This window comes from Marmota marmota, unplaced genomic scaffold, assembly GCF_001458135.2.
Source record: "Marmota marmota marmota unplaced genomic scaffold, marMar, whole genome shotgun sequence".
Classification (NCBI taxonomy): domain Eukaryota; kingdom Metazoa; phylum Chordata; class Mammalia; order Rodentia; family Sciuridae; genus Marmota; species Marmota marmota.
Window position 1 is genome coordinate 30098874 of NW_026000240.1, and position 16111 is coordinate 30114984.

Genomic DNA, 16111 nt, shown 5'->3' on the forward strand with positions numbered 1-16111 from the left:
AGTCAGTGTACTCGATTATGTCAGACAGACAGACAGACCCAGGGCACTTTTTGTAGCAGATGGATACTGTAGCAAGGTAAAAAGTTCAGCACCATACACTTACAGACTGAAAGTCTTCCAAGGAAGGAAACATTTGGTTTTGAAAGAATTGTTTTAATGGAGTTGAGAGGTCTTGTTATAACTATCACTACAAATGTGGGTTTCCAGCAAATAGGAATCTTTACAGACTGAAGCAGTGCTAGCCAACAGAACTCTCATGATGGACATGCTTTATATTTGCACTGTCCAAGATGGTAGCCACTAACCACATGTGGCTGCAGAGCAATGTGAAATGTGGCTAGTGCAAATGAAGAACTGAATTTTAACTTGAATCAATTTTAACAAAAGAGCCACATGTGGGTAGCAGCTTGGAATTTACCCACATGTATAATTATAGGAAAGTGCTTAGAACATGATTTGGGTTATCACAAGAAAATCTCATGTACATTCTTACCACCTGGAAAAATACTTTATCAGTTCCTTCACTACACACACACACACACACACACACACACACACACACACTTTGTAGGATGTTACTATACCAGAAACCATCAGACAGAGCAGTGCTTCTCAAATTTTAGCATCCATCAGAATTCCCTGGGTGTCCTGTTAAACACCCATTACAAGGCCCACTCCTAGAGATTCTGATTTGTTAGGTCTGTACATATCTAATAGGTACCCAGGTAACTCTAATGTTACTGGTCCAGGGACCACAATTTGAGTGGCTCTAAAAAAAACCCCTTTCAACATCAAACATCAGCCTACTCCTACCAAAGTAAAGCTTCTTTCACTTGTCACATGTCTTCCACGTAGAAGTGCCTCTTTCATCTAGGCACGTAGAATCCTCCTCAAGCATTCTTAAAGTTTTGCTTCACATATAGGATTATAAGTGCGTGGCAGACGGCAAATAAGCAAGACTCCCTACAATGGCTTCTCTGCATATTAGATCCAGAATAGAGTGCAGTTGGTATAAATTTTGTGAACAAGTCTAATAACCACAGGGACCAGAAACTTAGTAAGGGGGGAATTCAAATATGCCAGGACAGTTTACATCAAATCCCTGTACTGGCCCTATCTTAGAGAGGTAGACTGAGGCTCTTTACTAAAATAATGTGGATTACTTCAGATCAAGCCAAAATCACAGCTTCCTTCACCATTTCAACACATAGCACTGGAAACATCAAAAAAACACGTGCTGTATTTAAACATTTTATTAATCCCTCCAAGGTCAGATATTGAAGACAATAACCCTTTTCCATATCCCGCCCCCCTGCAAAAAAAAAGAAGAAGGAATAGAAATATAAAGGTTCTGTAATAAAAGCAAATCTCTCCAGTCTCTGGTCTTTATTACATTACTTGCAAAAAAAAAAATTGGTCTGGGACAGCAGTCATTTGGGAAAATATCTTTCTTCTGGAGGTTATGTCTTTCTGTCCTTTGGTCTAATTATACATGAGTCACTTTAACAGTAAGAGATCACCTGACTGTCAAATGCAATTTCCTTGACTGCTCTTCTGAACAACCTTCTTTCTGCCTCACCTACCCTTCCTTTCTTTGCAAAGGGAAGCCTTCCTCCAGAATAGACCGCTGCAATGAACTAGAAGGTGACACTTTCAAGGAAATTTGGAAATCCAGCACTGTTCATCATTTCCCCCAATACTAACCAGCCCTCTTCAAACTCTCCCAGTTCCTGTCATTACCATCAGAAGGATCAGGAGTGATTCTTGGGGTCCTAAAAATCTGGGGGGACAGTTGTTAAGCATTTACAAAGCCCCCAGGTAGTCAGTCAGTCATACGGTATTATGTGTATTACTTCCTGGGGCTGCCAAGTTACTAAGGTGTTTGTAGGTACAGACAGGGAAACAGAAGCAAAAGAAAGTTCAATGTTTAGGACACAGGCCCAGAGAAACTTGGAGCGAGATTAACCCCTGTATTCTTCAGCTGTGGTTCTCAATCAGGACAATTTAGCTCCCCAGGAAACATTCTGCCATGTTTGGAGATGTTTTAGAGAGTCATAACCATTGGGGGAGTCACCAGCATTTAGTGTTAGTGGCTAAACCTCCTACAATGACATAGGACAGCTGACACTAGAACTGCCTGTTTCAAAACATCAATACCACAAAGGCTGGAAAACCCTGGTGCCCCAGCATCTCCCGCATGACTTCCTTTGGGCCCTCATCAATGGTTTAATATGGCTTCCTCTACAATTTGATCCTTGTCCAGCATTTCCATAGAAACATGCCAGTCAAGTGCTATCTATCTATATGTGAGCCAACGAGGGAGGCTAGCAAAGCCTGGCTCTATGATCATGAGAAAACCTAGCAAAGGCCAGTTCCTCTTGAGAGCACCCTCCAGGCCTCTGCTGAGGTCTGCATCCGGCCACTCACCTGGACTCCCGCGCATGGCTGGCATGCTTAGCAGCTGCCTCTCCCTCCCTGTTTTGCTTATCTCCAATCGCGCACATCACTTGAGAGCAGTAATGATGTACATTTATGGGAATCTCCAGAGATCTGCAGCCCTTAATTGTCTATTTTGTTCAGTAAATTGTACTCATTACTGAGCCACATGAGGCACCTAAGTACATCAGCCTTTCTGGGTGCCCTCTGTTGGAGCCTGGGTAATGGAACATTATCTAGCAAGGCCTCTGCAGTATTGAATCCAGCTGCTTAAAACAATCCTCTACCTGGTTTTTCAGCTGATACTTCTTTTTTTGTAACTTCCAGTCCCTCTTTCTTAACCATCCTTAGGTCAGCTTAGATTAGCATTAATCATAATTTTCTTTTCAATTAGTTTGGTTTGAGTTTAAGCTCTAGAAGTTGGAGAGCTCAGAGAGACAGTGGTGTCTTTTCAACCCTTCCTTCCTGGACTTCCACCTGAGCTCTGAGAAGGGCACACCCAACAGTGGAGGCTTCTGCTGGTCTTGAAAATCTTCAGCGTAAACAATTACTCAGACTCAGCTTTGGGTATGATGTGGCCACATGCACCAGGGGCTACAAGCAGATGGAGAATGAGTGGGCATGTGGCTTCCGGTGACACTGGATGAAATAAAGCGGAACAGACTGAACCATGTGCTTTGTTAGTGCTAATATGCTCCAGACCAGGAAGCTATTTCCTCCGTGGAGAAAAAAAAAAAATGATCAGCAAAGGAAAAGTTAAGCAGAGTGATCTGTGGAGAAAGAGGATAGCGGGCAAGAGAAATATGAGAGAGCAGAGCTAACGATATGATTAGCTTCAAGAAAAAGGCTACCAGATCCCATTCCCCCTTCTACAGAACCCCATAGAGAGGCCCAGTAACCCTTCCCATAGAAATCACCTCCCATATGAACTCACTAAAAATTCCTGTGCTGAGACATTTCCACACACAGAATCCATAGCATCTCCTGGAACACAATTTTCTCTTTATAATTGCTGATTTGCATGGTGTCTGTGAGTCAAATCAATAAAACTGTGGGAGCCTTTCATAGGCAGGGCGTCCCACTTCACTGACTCCAGAAGCCTGGTGAGACAAGAGCCCCTGTGACTTGGCAAAGCCAGAGAAACAATGGCAAGGAGAGCCTTTGCCTTACCCTGGAGTAGAGGGTGTGGAAGCCTTCAAACGCGCTTACATCCTCACGACCCATCGGCTCTGCTGTTCGCCACTCGCTCACTTCTGCATGTTGGACCACGACCAGTGGATCACCAACTGCCAAGTAAAAAAATGCATGACTGCATCAGTCCAAGTGCCACAAGAAAGCAGGGAGCTGAAAATCCAAACCTTGGTTCTTGTGTTTCAACAAAAGAAAATTTGAACTCAATACCAAAAGTCATGCAAGAGAACTTAGAATAGGTAAAAGTAAAGTAAAAGCAAAGTGAGGCTTAGGCAGAAAGCACTCTTGAGAGAGAGAGAGAGAGAGAGAGAGAGAGGGAGGGAGGGAGGGCGGGCCATCTCTGAGCAGAGAGCAACAATGCAGACAACACTACCTCCAAATGTATTACTGTTTGCTGTTTGCCAGGAGAGTTGGGGACCATCTTCTGTGGACCCTGTCAAGAGTTAGTCCCATTAATCCTTTTATTTTGAGGTATTTTCCCATTAGCTCCTTTGCTCCTGTTTATTTTCTACAATTAACTACCACCGTTTGCTTTCTCCTCTACTTTGGAAGTAAGTTTAAAGAAGACCCTAAAGTAATTTAAAGAACACTTGTGACCATGCCGTGCATTTCACTGCTCATTGCTAGCTGCTACCTAACACAAGGACCCACCACTCAAGTCTCAAGCCACTGTTTGAGTGAGTTTGTTAGAGTAGTCCAAGTGCTTAACTCACAGACCCAAACCTCTATTAATGGTTTGGGCTCAATAAAAGTTCAGTATTGGTTCCTGCATGCACACAGGATGGGTGGAGGTCAATTAGTGGGGTGGCATAATACAGTGATCCAGGTACACAGGCTGAAGCAGGTCTGCATCTTTAAATCATAAGTTCCGAGAGGTTCTTTCCATTCTAGCCAGCTAGGAATGGGAAAGGGAATTTGCATCTGTGTGTGGTCTCCCTTTCCTGCTTAAACTGGTTTACAGCACTTTTTCCACTTCCATGCACATTCTGTTGGTTGGTTAAAACTCAATCACACAGCCACACCTAATCCCATGGGTTGAGCAACTAGCAATCTTTACCATACAAGGCTGATTCCAGCCCAGTCAAGAAGATAACTTTAAGGTTAGAGCAGGGAGTTCTGGGTAAGACATGAACACACTAACTTTGACTTAAGTTACTTAACTCTAGGTCTCAGTTTCCTCATCTGTAAAATGCCCTGCCTCCCTCCCAGGGCCAAGGGAAGATTCAAAATGAAATCAAGCAGCTCTTCTCAGACTTTCATGTGCATGCGAACAGTCTAGGCATTTTGATAAAATCTAGATTCTGATTTGGTGATGTCAGTTTCATGGGTGAGACCTGATCTACTGCATTTCTAATAAGTTCCCAAATGATGTCAACGCTGCCGTCCTCTGCCCACACTTTGAATAGAAAAGAGATGCAGGATTAGAGAATATTTTCATAAATTTTATACACAAAGTGACTTGCAGATATAAAGAATTCTTGCAGTGATAATCACCTGAATAGATTGTAAATGAGTTCCTGGCTTAGCCAGCATTTTAAAGATGCATTCAGTCTAGAATTTCATAGAGTCATAAAATTTTCAAACAAGAAAAAAGTTAAGTAGTCACTGCTCTCTTTCCTTTTGGTCAGACAAGGAAACTCAGAGAAGTCAGTGTTGGCCTCTGCTCCAATTTCAAAATCACTTAGCAGTATGCCAGGACTAGAATACAGAAATTGGTCTTTTCTCTTTATTACATGAACTTGATCAATAACCTCCTAAAGAATACATAATGTTTAATTCTCCAGCTAAAGAAAGAACAAATATTACTCTGGCCTATTCTCCAAAAAAATCCCAGAAGGTGGCATTCACCTGCAAGGATCACCACAGGTCTCAGTGCCGGCAAGTGTCACAGGACACAGATCAAGAGATTTTCAAGAAAACATCCCTTGCAATGCAATGATTCTCTGCCAAAATTAATTTCTCATGTATCCAAAATGGGGGTGGAACACAAGATAACCTCTGCGTTCCTTCTGGCAAAAAAAACATTTTTTTTTTTTTTACTTTCAAAATATACAAACTCTGAGTCAGTGCTAATTGGTGACAATTAGTAAAAAGAGAGAATTAGGGATTGCAAATAGTAAAGGGACATAAAATAATGGACTAAAGAGGAACACTGGTTTCCGTGTTACACCGTGGGTACAAATAAAGGAATGAAAGGAATTTTTGTTTACTCCTTGCCATGTAAATTATTCTGCATCTTTAAGATCTTGGTGGGTCCTAGGAACTTACAATAGAACATGAGATGTAGTACCTCACTAGTGAAAGAGTCAAAATTCCAAGTCATAAATCAGAAAGGCAATAATATGTGGAAATAAAATTCGATTGTGGGAGATGGGAGCTCCTTGGTATGCACATCATCACCAATAAAACAAGTGAACTTGAAAGTGTTTGAGGGAAATTAGGAGAGTACCTATTAAGCAAGGAATGATGAATGAAAATGGAAATCAATACTTGCATATCCATTATTAACTTCAAATGGGGTAAAATGCTATTCTTAGCATCTTCTTATGGTGACCAATTTCAAACATTTTAATGAAGGTAAAATGTTCCTAAAAACTTCCACGGGTTTATTCCTAGACTCTACCCCAACACTATTTCGCCATAATGTCCTTGTTCCACAACTGAGAGGTCTTCCATCTTGGCAATTTCCAGAGTCTAATCTAGACTCTAGACTCCTTACCTTATTTTTGTGTGGTAGACCCTTTTGCTAGACTGTTGAAGCCCAAGGACTCCCTTCTCAGAATAACTGTTGGACTGCAGGTAAGATAAAGTGCACAAAATAACTAATTAAGTGAATTATATGTAAATGCTCTCCTGTACACACAGACTTGGGGAGTCCAGGGACCCAACTTAAGAATATCTGATTGGGGGATGACTATTCTAGAATGATAGAAGTTTTTTCTTACAGGAAAGAATATGCAGAAAAGTTTTAAAACTCATTGATACACAGCAAAACAACCCTCAGTAAGTGAAGAAAAGAAAGAGTTGCAAAGAAAAGCCTGACCTTCGATTTCTGCCTATACTAAAGCTATTCATGCTGGGACTTTAAAATCCTGTATCAAGAAATTCCTCAAAGGACTTTCTTGACCCATTCCTGCAGACACAGCATTTTCTGTGTCCTGATGTCACAGGACACAGGTGAAGGAAGGTGACATTAGAGAAGAGAAGACTGTAGTGAGTCCTGTATTTGGGTCCTAATCCCCCGACCGATTCTTTGCTACAAACCAACTTCTGAGGTCAACTCATGCATCTCTGAGTTGAAACTCCCTGTCTAAAAAAATGAGCAGGTTAAGTTAGACCATCTCCAACATTTTCTCCAACTCTGACCTGTCAGGATTCTGACACTGCACCACCATTTCTCTGGGAAGAAACATTAATAAGATTTCTTTTTACCCCAGGTCCAAAGTAGGAACAAAGCTTCTATATAAGAAATTTCCAGAGGATTCAGAAATGTCTTCTGAGAATCACCTAAGCATAACTTTAAACCTAGAAGGGACACCCTCTCACCAAACCCAGTAAACAGGTGAGGAAAATGAGGCCCAGAGAGGCAGAGATTTATTTGTGGTCATATCATGAGGTATCACTAAAGCTATTGTGACTACTACTATCAGCACCAGCGGAATTTTAGGACTTGGTGTGGGTATTCAAAACCAGCTCCTCAGTTCACTTGAAAAGAGACAGAAATAAAACTGAAATAAGCTGAGGCATGAGATGGGGACTGCACAAGGTAGCAGGTGACTGGGGTAAGGGCACCCAGAGGCAATGTGGTGTACCTCAGGCAAGGTCAGAGCTGAGGTCCTTGGTCTGCACTATGCCCTCTTCATCACTGGGAAAAACACCTACCTCCTTCAAATATCATGTCTAAAAATTCCATCTCAAATAATAGTCCCTACTAGTCAAAGAACAAGCATAATTATTTCAAAATGGGGGAGGAAGATACATATGTGAACCCTCACTAATAAGAATAATAAAACCAAAGTTCAAGTTTTGGGTGGTTAATACCATCTTGAAAGAACAGCATTAGTTAAGAAAAATCTAAAAGAAACTTTGTAGTTTAAAAGAAACTTGAAATAACTTTGACCTATCTTCTGTGGCCAGCCCTGAAGTCTAGTAATTACTCCACAGCACTTTTAATAATACATTCACTGCTATCTTCAGAATATGTAATTATTGGCTTGTTGGTCAAGTTTAGAAATCATACGACTATTTCCATAGTCCCATCCATTGTAGAGATTAACTTTACATGAAATAAATACAAATAATGAAACTGTTGGAAATTTTGATCAGATCATGATCTAAATATGTTTCATTGACCAACAATACACATGCAGAATGCTTTTAAACTTATGCTTTGATGCTTAATCATCTATTTACCCTCTGCCTTCTGCCCTCAAAAACACATGGGAAGTAATCACAATAAGGCACATTACCTCTATCTCATATAATGAGCTATGGCTTTCAGAACCATTTTCTTTGAGCCAGGCATGGTGGCACACACCTGTAATCCCAGCACTGAAGAGGCTGAGGCAGGAGGCTTCCAAATTGGAGGCTAGTCTCAGCAATGTAACAAGACTTTGTCTCAAAATAAAAAATAAAAAGGACTGGGGATGTAGCTACATGGTAGAATACCCTGGTTCAATCCCCAGCACACAGGCACAAATATTTTCTTTGAGATTCTCTTTGAAAGCTTGCAGAGCCTTTCAAAATCCAGATTTAGAGACTCCATCTACACTGCTGGTTTAACAACTCCATAGCCCAGCTTCTTCTGGAATTCCCAGAGGCAGCAGTGCCATCTACTGGTAGGGAGGGTACAACTTGTTTTCTGAAGCCTGTGCTTAACACGAACCGAGGACCGAAAGAACAGCAGTAGAGATTTGTCTTTGTGAGGCTTTTTTTTCTAGAGCACATTGCAAGAAAAACTGATGCTTACAGCCCGAGGGAGACACGTAACCTCCACAGGACCCTCCGTAATATGAACCACAGGTCCTCTGGAAACCATATGAAGCCCAGCCAGGATAATTAATACTGAGGCAGCTCTGTCTGGAAATGCCCTCTCAAGGCTCCAAAGGCAAGCGGCAGAGCCTCACTGAACTCAACATTTCCAGCCTCTTTCCCCCAGTGCTTCCCTATCAGATGATCTCACCCCAGTGCCCCCACCTGTGGCCGCTTTTTCCAGCTTTATCTTACAGCCTGCACCCTAAGGACGGTGCTCAGAGCTTTTCAACATGAAGGCTCTTAATGTTTACACAATGTGACACAGATCCTCCTCAAAGGACATTAGTGCTTAGGCATGCAGGTGGGACTTTAATCTCTCTCATTAGCTCTTCATCCTCCCTGTCCCTGACCCAGGGCGCAGAAAGGAAATAAATTTGTTGTTCCCTTGAAAGTAACACTAGTGGGCTTTTATTGAATCAGAGAATAAAACTTTGTTCCTAAAGGTCGCTGAGGTATATTGCTTCCCTTGAGTTGAACTAAACCTGCCAATCTTCCTGTTGCCCTGGCACAACCTAATCAATGTTTCTCAACCGTTGGAAACCCTGCCACTGTTTAAACAAACATTGTATGCCCTTTGTGTAGTTTATATACAAAAAAATTTACATTTTTCTCTAAAAACAAAAGTGCATGGCTTTCTTAAACTATGCCATCTACTTCACCCTTTAAATTCTCTTCCCCACTACATACCAGCTTAAGGAAAAAAAAAAAAAAAGAAAAACACAAAGTTCTTAAATACTTCCACCAATCTGCTTTGTGTTCCAATCCATCAGGTGACAATCTGTATTTCACTTTACAAGGGTCATTTGTGAAGTACCATTGAGCTTCACAGCAATTTCTGTTCTTTCACATTCCTTCATCTCAGAAAACCACCAAAATTTGACTTGCTGTAGTTGATAAACCTGAAGCTGATATCCCTAACAAATTGAAGTGTCACTTCCTCAAAAAAAGATTTTTTAACTCGCTTGTAAATTGAATTTTCAGCAAAGGAAGACATTTCACAAGTATGGGGTGTGTCTTAGATGTCTGAATATCAGATTGTTTCCTAAAGAAACACAACTCTGTAGGAAGGATAGAGTACCAAAGGGCTTTGAAGTGGTATCAGGATGACTCTGAGAAGTCTGGTGAAGATTCTTGTTCCATCTCATACCAGAGTAAGTCCTGACGGTTGAACCATTTCTTACTGGGTAGTTGCCAGGTATATCCAACCAAATACTTAACCAGTGGAACACGGAAGGGACTTTGTATGTTTCACTATAAGATATACCATATGCCCTTGCTATTGCTAGTCTGGGGAGATGGAGTAGAGGTGGGGGATACCTTGCAGAGTTTAACCAGCTCCTAAACTCCTGGACACGCCCTCACCCTTTTAAAGTATGATTCAAAGTATGACTTAAGGGCTGGAGTTGTGGCTCAGTGGTTGAGTTCTTGGCTAGCATGCGTGAGACACTGGGTTCCATCCTCAGCACCACATAAAAATTAAATAAAAATATTGTGTATCCACCTACAGCTAAAACGTAAATATTAAAATTTTAAAAAGTATGACTTAAGGGAGATATTCCCCCCTCCCCCACCACAACTCTTCTGGCAGCCAAATGGTTTAAACATACACTTTTCAAAGAATTAAGGAGTCTGAGTAGGTTCAATTTAGACCTTGCCTTCCCTCTCCCCATAGCCCATTAACATGCTGAAAATAAGTAGTCACTTGGGCAGCACTAGAAATTTACAGAAAATTACTCCCCCCCTCTCACACACCCCCTTCTTATATTCTTAAAGAAGAATCTCAGTGTGATGGTCTGGTCTGCAGTTCACTGCAGGCATTTCCCTCCTCACCATTTACCAGCCATCAGTTACGCTCTATCTGTAATTCTTTTTTTGTAGCCTCTCATTGAGAACGGCTCCATCAGTGCCCAACTGCTTTTAATTTATTTTTCTTTCTTTCTTTTCTTTTTTTCTCGTTTCTTTTTAGTCTCTTAACAAATGTCTGGATTTCTTCAGCAGGCTCAAGGCGATCATTTCGGTGAAACTCTGGGCTGAGAGCTGGCGTTCCAGGTCCAGCGGGCAGCCTTCTCGGAGCAGCACCCGGGGTTCCGTGCACCCACGATGCCCCCACCCGTGCCAAGACTGGCGGCTCTCCTTCGCACAGCTGCGCTAGGAATTCGGCTTCGCTCGCAGCAGCCACCGGATTAGTTCGAGTCCCAGGGGCTCGGCCAAAGTGACAGTACATTTTTTTTTTTCCTACTGTTCTCCCATGTGACAGGTCCCACTGCACGAAAGCCACCTTCTGTCTAGCCCAAGTCCAGCGCCCGTGACGCCCCCGCCCCGCCACCCGCACCCTTTACCTGGGGAGGGGACCGATGCCAGCATCCCTCCGGGCGGGAAACAAAGGCGCAGGCGAGAATGCCAGGTGGGCAACCCCCTCGGGCAGAACCCGCAGCGCAGTGGGGAGGATGGGGAGGTGCATCAAAGGGTAGGAAAAGGGAAACCGAGGCAACGACAGAAGCGGCTGAGCTGGGACTGCATCCTCCCCACAGCCGGGCTCCTGGGGCAGGCGGACCCCAGACCTCCCCTGCCCCGCCCAGCTCTGCCCACCCCGGTTTGCGGGAGCGGGCATGGGAGAGACTGGGGGACTGGCCGCTGGCTCTGCTTACCTCCGGAGAAGCGCTCCGGCTCCCTCCGACGGCTCGGGAGAAAGCCCCGCCGCTCGCGCACGCGCACTCGCGCTCTCGCGCCTTCGCCCCTCTGGCCCCCGCGCGCTCCCCTCCGACCGGGCTCTAGCCCGCCCCAGCCCTGTCCGTCAGCGTCCTCGAGAGCCAATCCGGTCGCATGGAATGCCCAGCGCCGGTCACGTGTCCAAACCAGCCAATCACCAAATTGCCCTCGGCAGCGCCCGCTCCGATGGCCCTAGGGGTTCGGTTGCTACCGCGCTGAGCCGGTGCGAGGCTGGCACAAAGGGCTGAGTCTCTGTTTTCCAGGCTGAGTGGTGCTCGCTTGATCAATTACTGAGTCAGGTGATTTCTCAAATTCTAATTTAAGTAAGAATCACCCTAAGAATCTTGTTAAAATGTGGATTCTGATCCCAAAAGTCTGGGGTGGGGACTCTTGAGATTCTGCCTTTTTAACAAGTCTCCAGGTGGTGATGACGCTGCTCTTGGTCTGAGGACCACAATTTTAGGATCATCCGTCAGAAAATGATGGTTATAGTCCCTGCACATGCTATTTGAAAGTTTCATGACCTTTCTTATCCTTCCTCCAGTGATGAAAAGTATTCCAGTGACTGACAAAAACATGGGATGTCCTGATGACATCTATAGTTTGGTCGTGGCTGAGGGAAGGTGTGTTTAATTTCCACGTGACCCACCCATAGGCAGTGGAGTAGCAACTTGTGCCAACTTAATGATTGGAGTCTGGAAACTACAAGCAGAGACAGAATGTTCATCTAAGAGACACTAGGTCTGCCCTCCTGGTAAATGATCAGCAATGGGTGTCTGTGAGAGACTCTGGGACAGAGAGCAGAGAAGCCAATGCAAGTGGACCCTGCTTCCTAGAAACATACAGTCTGTCATAGAACTATATAGGCAAGCTCAAAGATGAATACAGGAGAAACATGGAAGGAGCTAACAGGCACCTTGGACAATTCAAGCATAAACAGAGGGGTTGTAAGATAGCCCTACTTGGGTATCTTAAAAATTGTCCAGACACTCTTCTGTCCCTAATTTCAAGTCGGGAAGCCCAGTGCTTCTGACCATCTTTCAAACTTGACCCAAACCTCTATGTTTTCAGACTAACCAGCTAGATCCATTTGGTATTCAGCATAACCAAGCTCTTATTACCTAACAATGTCCCAGCAAGGTTCAAGAGTTGTAAATGCTAAATTCTCAATACCTTCTCTACCAGCTTATCAGCTCAGGAAGTATAACACTGCTTCAAGCAGTTATAGCTCACTCTTCATCAAGGTGATCAAACTACTGCTTAGAGAAAATTTCACTCCTGTCAGTGTCTGATAGTTCTGGCTTCTCATCCTGAAGTGAAGCCCACTTAGTTATGTCAGACCTGGTTCGTCACATTGTCCCCATCAGAGATGGCATAACACCAAATCTGGAGTTTCAGACAGTACGTTGAACCTAGCATAACAATGGTTCTGGCATCGCCGGAATAAAGGAATGCTTAAGCTGGAACAATTGGTTTGAAAACCTCAAAGAAAGATTCTTTTGCATCATTGAACTAGTGATTCTCAAGCCTGACTGCGTGCTATTTAGGGTAATAAATTATGGGGTCCTATGCCTAGGAGTTCTGATTGAGAGAGGAATGAGATGAGGAAGGATAGCTCTAAGTTCAACAAGTATCACAGGTGATTTGATATCCTTGATTGACACCACCTGCATAAGCTGCTAGATTGATGGGCTCATTCTTTAACAAGGAAAAAAAAAATCAAATCTGCAAAGCATGCTGTAAACAGAGGAGTATTTCCATAATTTTGAAAATAGATATTTAAAAGGCCAGAAATAATTCATAGGTAATAAATACTCCAAGGACTATTCAGTGGAACAAATTGAAAAGCTAGGTCCACAATTAGGTTTAATTCTAGTGGACTGACATAATATTTCAGAAAAAATCTATTGCTTCACTTCTTAAATGCCCTTCTTAACTAAAACCAATTTCCATTTGAGCATTATTAAGAGTTATTCTCTGAGGCTTTTCCCAAAATGTATGACAGAATCGCCTGGGGTACCTGTTAAAATGCAGATTCCCAGGGCCCAATCCAAAGCTTTCTCTATTTGCCCTTATGTAAAGATCCTGAAGCCAGTACTGGTTAAATGTGAATCCAAGTTGTACCTCCTCATATAGAATATCTATATACAAGCAAACCCTCAAGTAAAACAGCTGTGCTATTAGTTTAGCTTGTCATGCTAGCTAAATAAAGGAATGAGTCTATTTTAGAGGATTCCAAGAGATTCTCAGTTCTCTACAGGAATTTTACCAAATTCTGTTACTTTGTCAAACAAGGTGATCAGTAACTAGATCTTGGAATTCAGTTGCTGCACTGTTTTTCCATGGAGAAATATACGCTGTAGTGGGGTCTGACCTAGTTTTTAACTGAATTACTGAGGTCCCCTCAGAACACTATACCAACAACAGTCATCTTGCTTAAGAGTGATTTTATTTGCAATGCCAGAAATATAGAATCCCTATGTGTGAGCCTGCAAACTAGCTTCCCTCCTCTGACACTTTTAAAAATATATTTCACAGCAACCAAATGAGGGAGAAATGTTCTCACCTTGTAAACCTGTAGCATTACCTATTGGGGAAAATAAGGACAGTTTTTACTTATACTTAACTAGCATGAGTAATGTAAATTTTTAAGTAGAAAAAAGCATTTATTTTTTTTCTCCTTGTGGGTGTCATCATTGCAGAAAGAGGCAACAGTAAGCAAAGAGATTCTTGAGTGAGGATGTGAATTTGAAAAAAAGAACATCCAGGCTTTGGTCAGAACATTCATTTGGTTTCTTTATATACATAACCTGACTATCCTGTTTCAGGAAATAGATATGTTAGTATGTGATACGAGTTAGCTCGAACAAGTTTCCCTCTCCCAGAAATTGCTCAGCAAGAGATTTATATTTGAAAAGAAAAGAAAGAGATAAGATATAAACCACCCTACCAATTTGCCAACTCCCAGAAACCCACCATTGCTCCATTGTAATCAGAACCCCCAAAGACTGCTTTATAATCACTAATTACATTTTTATCTCTCTAACAATAAATAGCTTCTCTAAACTTAATTGATTTCATTCATGAAGATCCACAAATTACCCAAGATTCTATGAGTCATATAAATCCATCCAGGAGAACATTGTATATCTATGTACTATGTTTTAATAACTGGATACTTTCTTTCCATTTAGCTTTAACCTGCCATAAGACATTTTTGTAGAAAAGTTGGTTTTCTTTATATTCTTTATAGAAATATAGAGATATTTTCTATGGTCCAAAAAATTAAAAGAATATACTACTCTTTTTAATGTTTTTATAAGATAGTTTAGCTTTTAAAAGCATGTAAATAATATGATATACACCTCTATACCACCCCAACTTAAAAAAAAAACATTATAAATAAAGCTGAAACCCCCTCTCAGAAAGTTGATCTGTTAACTGGAGATTTCATGCTTAGCAAACTTAGCCATGAAAGAAAATTGAACTGTATGAAGGTAATAGAAAACACAGTATAAATGGGCAAAATTCTCACCGAATAACATGTTTGGAAGTTCCAAATTGATATAGGAAAACAAACAAGAGCTGAAATTTCATGTGATCCAAAACCTGTGTTATACAATTACAGATTTGGACCTGGAAAGCAGGTCACTTTTAGAAAACAACAGAGGTCATTTGGAATAGAGGTGAGGTAAGGAGTCAGTCTCCTTCATCGAATAAATCTGCACTACATGAGCCCTGCCTTTTCTTTTAAGAGAAGTAAGCTATAAGAATCCAAAATAAAAAGTTGTACGTTCCAAATGGGGCACACAGCACTGTCAGGAAGCATGTAGAAAGACCACCAGTTCTCATTAACGAAATTAGGGCTGGTTTTCTGTATTAGGTGAATCCAAATTCTCAAGAACTTGAAAAGTTACCCAGCTGTTATGGACTGAATGTTTGTGTCCCCCAAAATGCATACATTGCACTTCCACCCCTTTCCCGGTGTGATGGAATTAGAAGGTAGAATCTTTGGGAGATAATTCTGATTAGATGAGGTTATAAGGTTGGATGAGATTAGAGCCCTTATTAAAGTCACCAGAGACTTTCTTCCACTCTCTGATCTCTGTCACATGATGACATAAGGAGTAGGCAATCTGCAACCCAAAGAGGCCTACCAGAACCTGATCATGCTAGCACCCTGACCCCCAGCGTTTAGACTGGTGAGAAATTAATTCCTGTTGTTTATAAACTATCCAGTCTATGGTACTTTGCCATAGCAGCCCAAATGGACTAAGCCACCAGAAAATGGCACAAGGAAGGATGTCATAGGATGAGGGAATAGCCCGTACAAAAGAACAAGAAGACAAAGCTTAGCACAAGAGCATAGAACATTGGGGAAGGAAAGCTAGTTTAATTTGACTGGATATGGGAGGAGAAGAGAGAAAAATTAATACTTGAAGGTGGAGCAAAAACCAAAATTCAAGGATGGCAAATGCAGGATCTGTTATTCCTCCCTCTTCTTGGACATATGGCAGAATTAGTCAACCATGGAATTGAATTTTACTACAGTGATTATGAGAAGAACCTAGGGCCATATGAACTAGGTTAAACTCCCAGCGTCTCCTCTTACCATCTGTGCAAAACTGGACAGTTTGGCCTTTGGAAGATATTGGTTAAGTGGTTTGCACAATTTTTCTGTCTCTAAAATGGAAATAATGGCAATGCAATGTCTCTTACAGTTGTGAATGAGTTATAAATA

General features: G+C 42.0%; 1 protein-coding gene across 5 annotated transcripts in view; it reads right to left on the minus strand.

The window, feature by feature from the left end:
• The window catches only part of Tmem108 (transmembrane protein 108), a 295713-nt gene extending 284280 nt beyond the window's left edge, over nt 1–11433 (minus strand). For 3 of the 5 annotated variants that reach the window (XM_048794209.1, XM_048794208.1, XM_048794202.1), the window contains exons 1-2: nt 11310–11433; nt 3607–3722 (exon numbers count right to left, since the gene is read on the minus strand). The gene's annotated coding sequence lies outside the window, so the exon portion shown is untranslated. Of the gene's footprint in view, nt 1–3606; nt 3723–11000; nt 11276–11309 lie in introns of those variants that run through there. The other 2 variants (XM_048794204.1, XM_048794201.1) reach the window with 1 other exon arrangement.
• Nucleotides 11434–16111: the final 4678 nt, after the last annotated feature.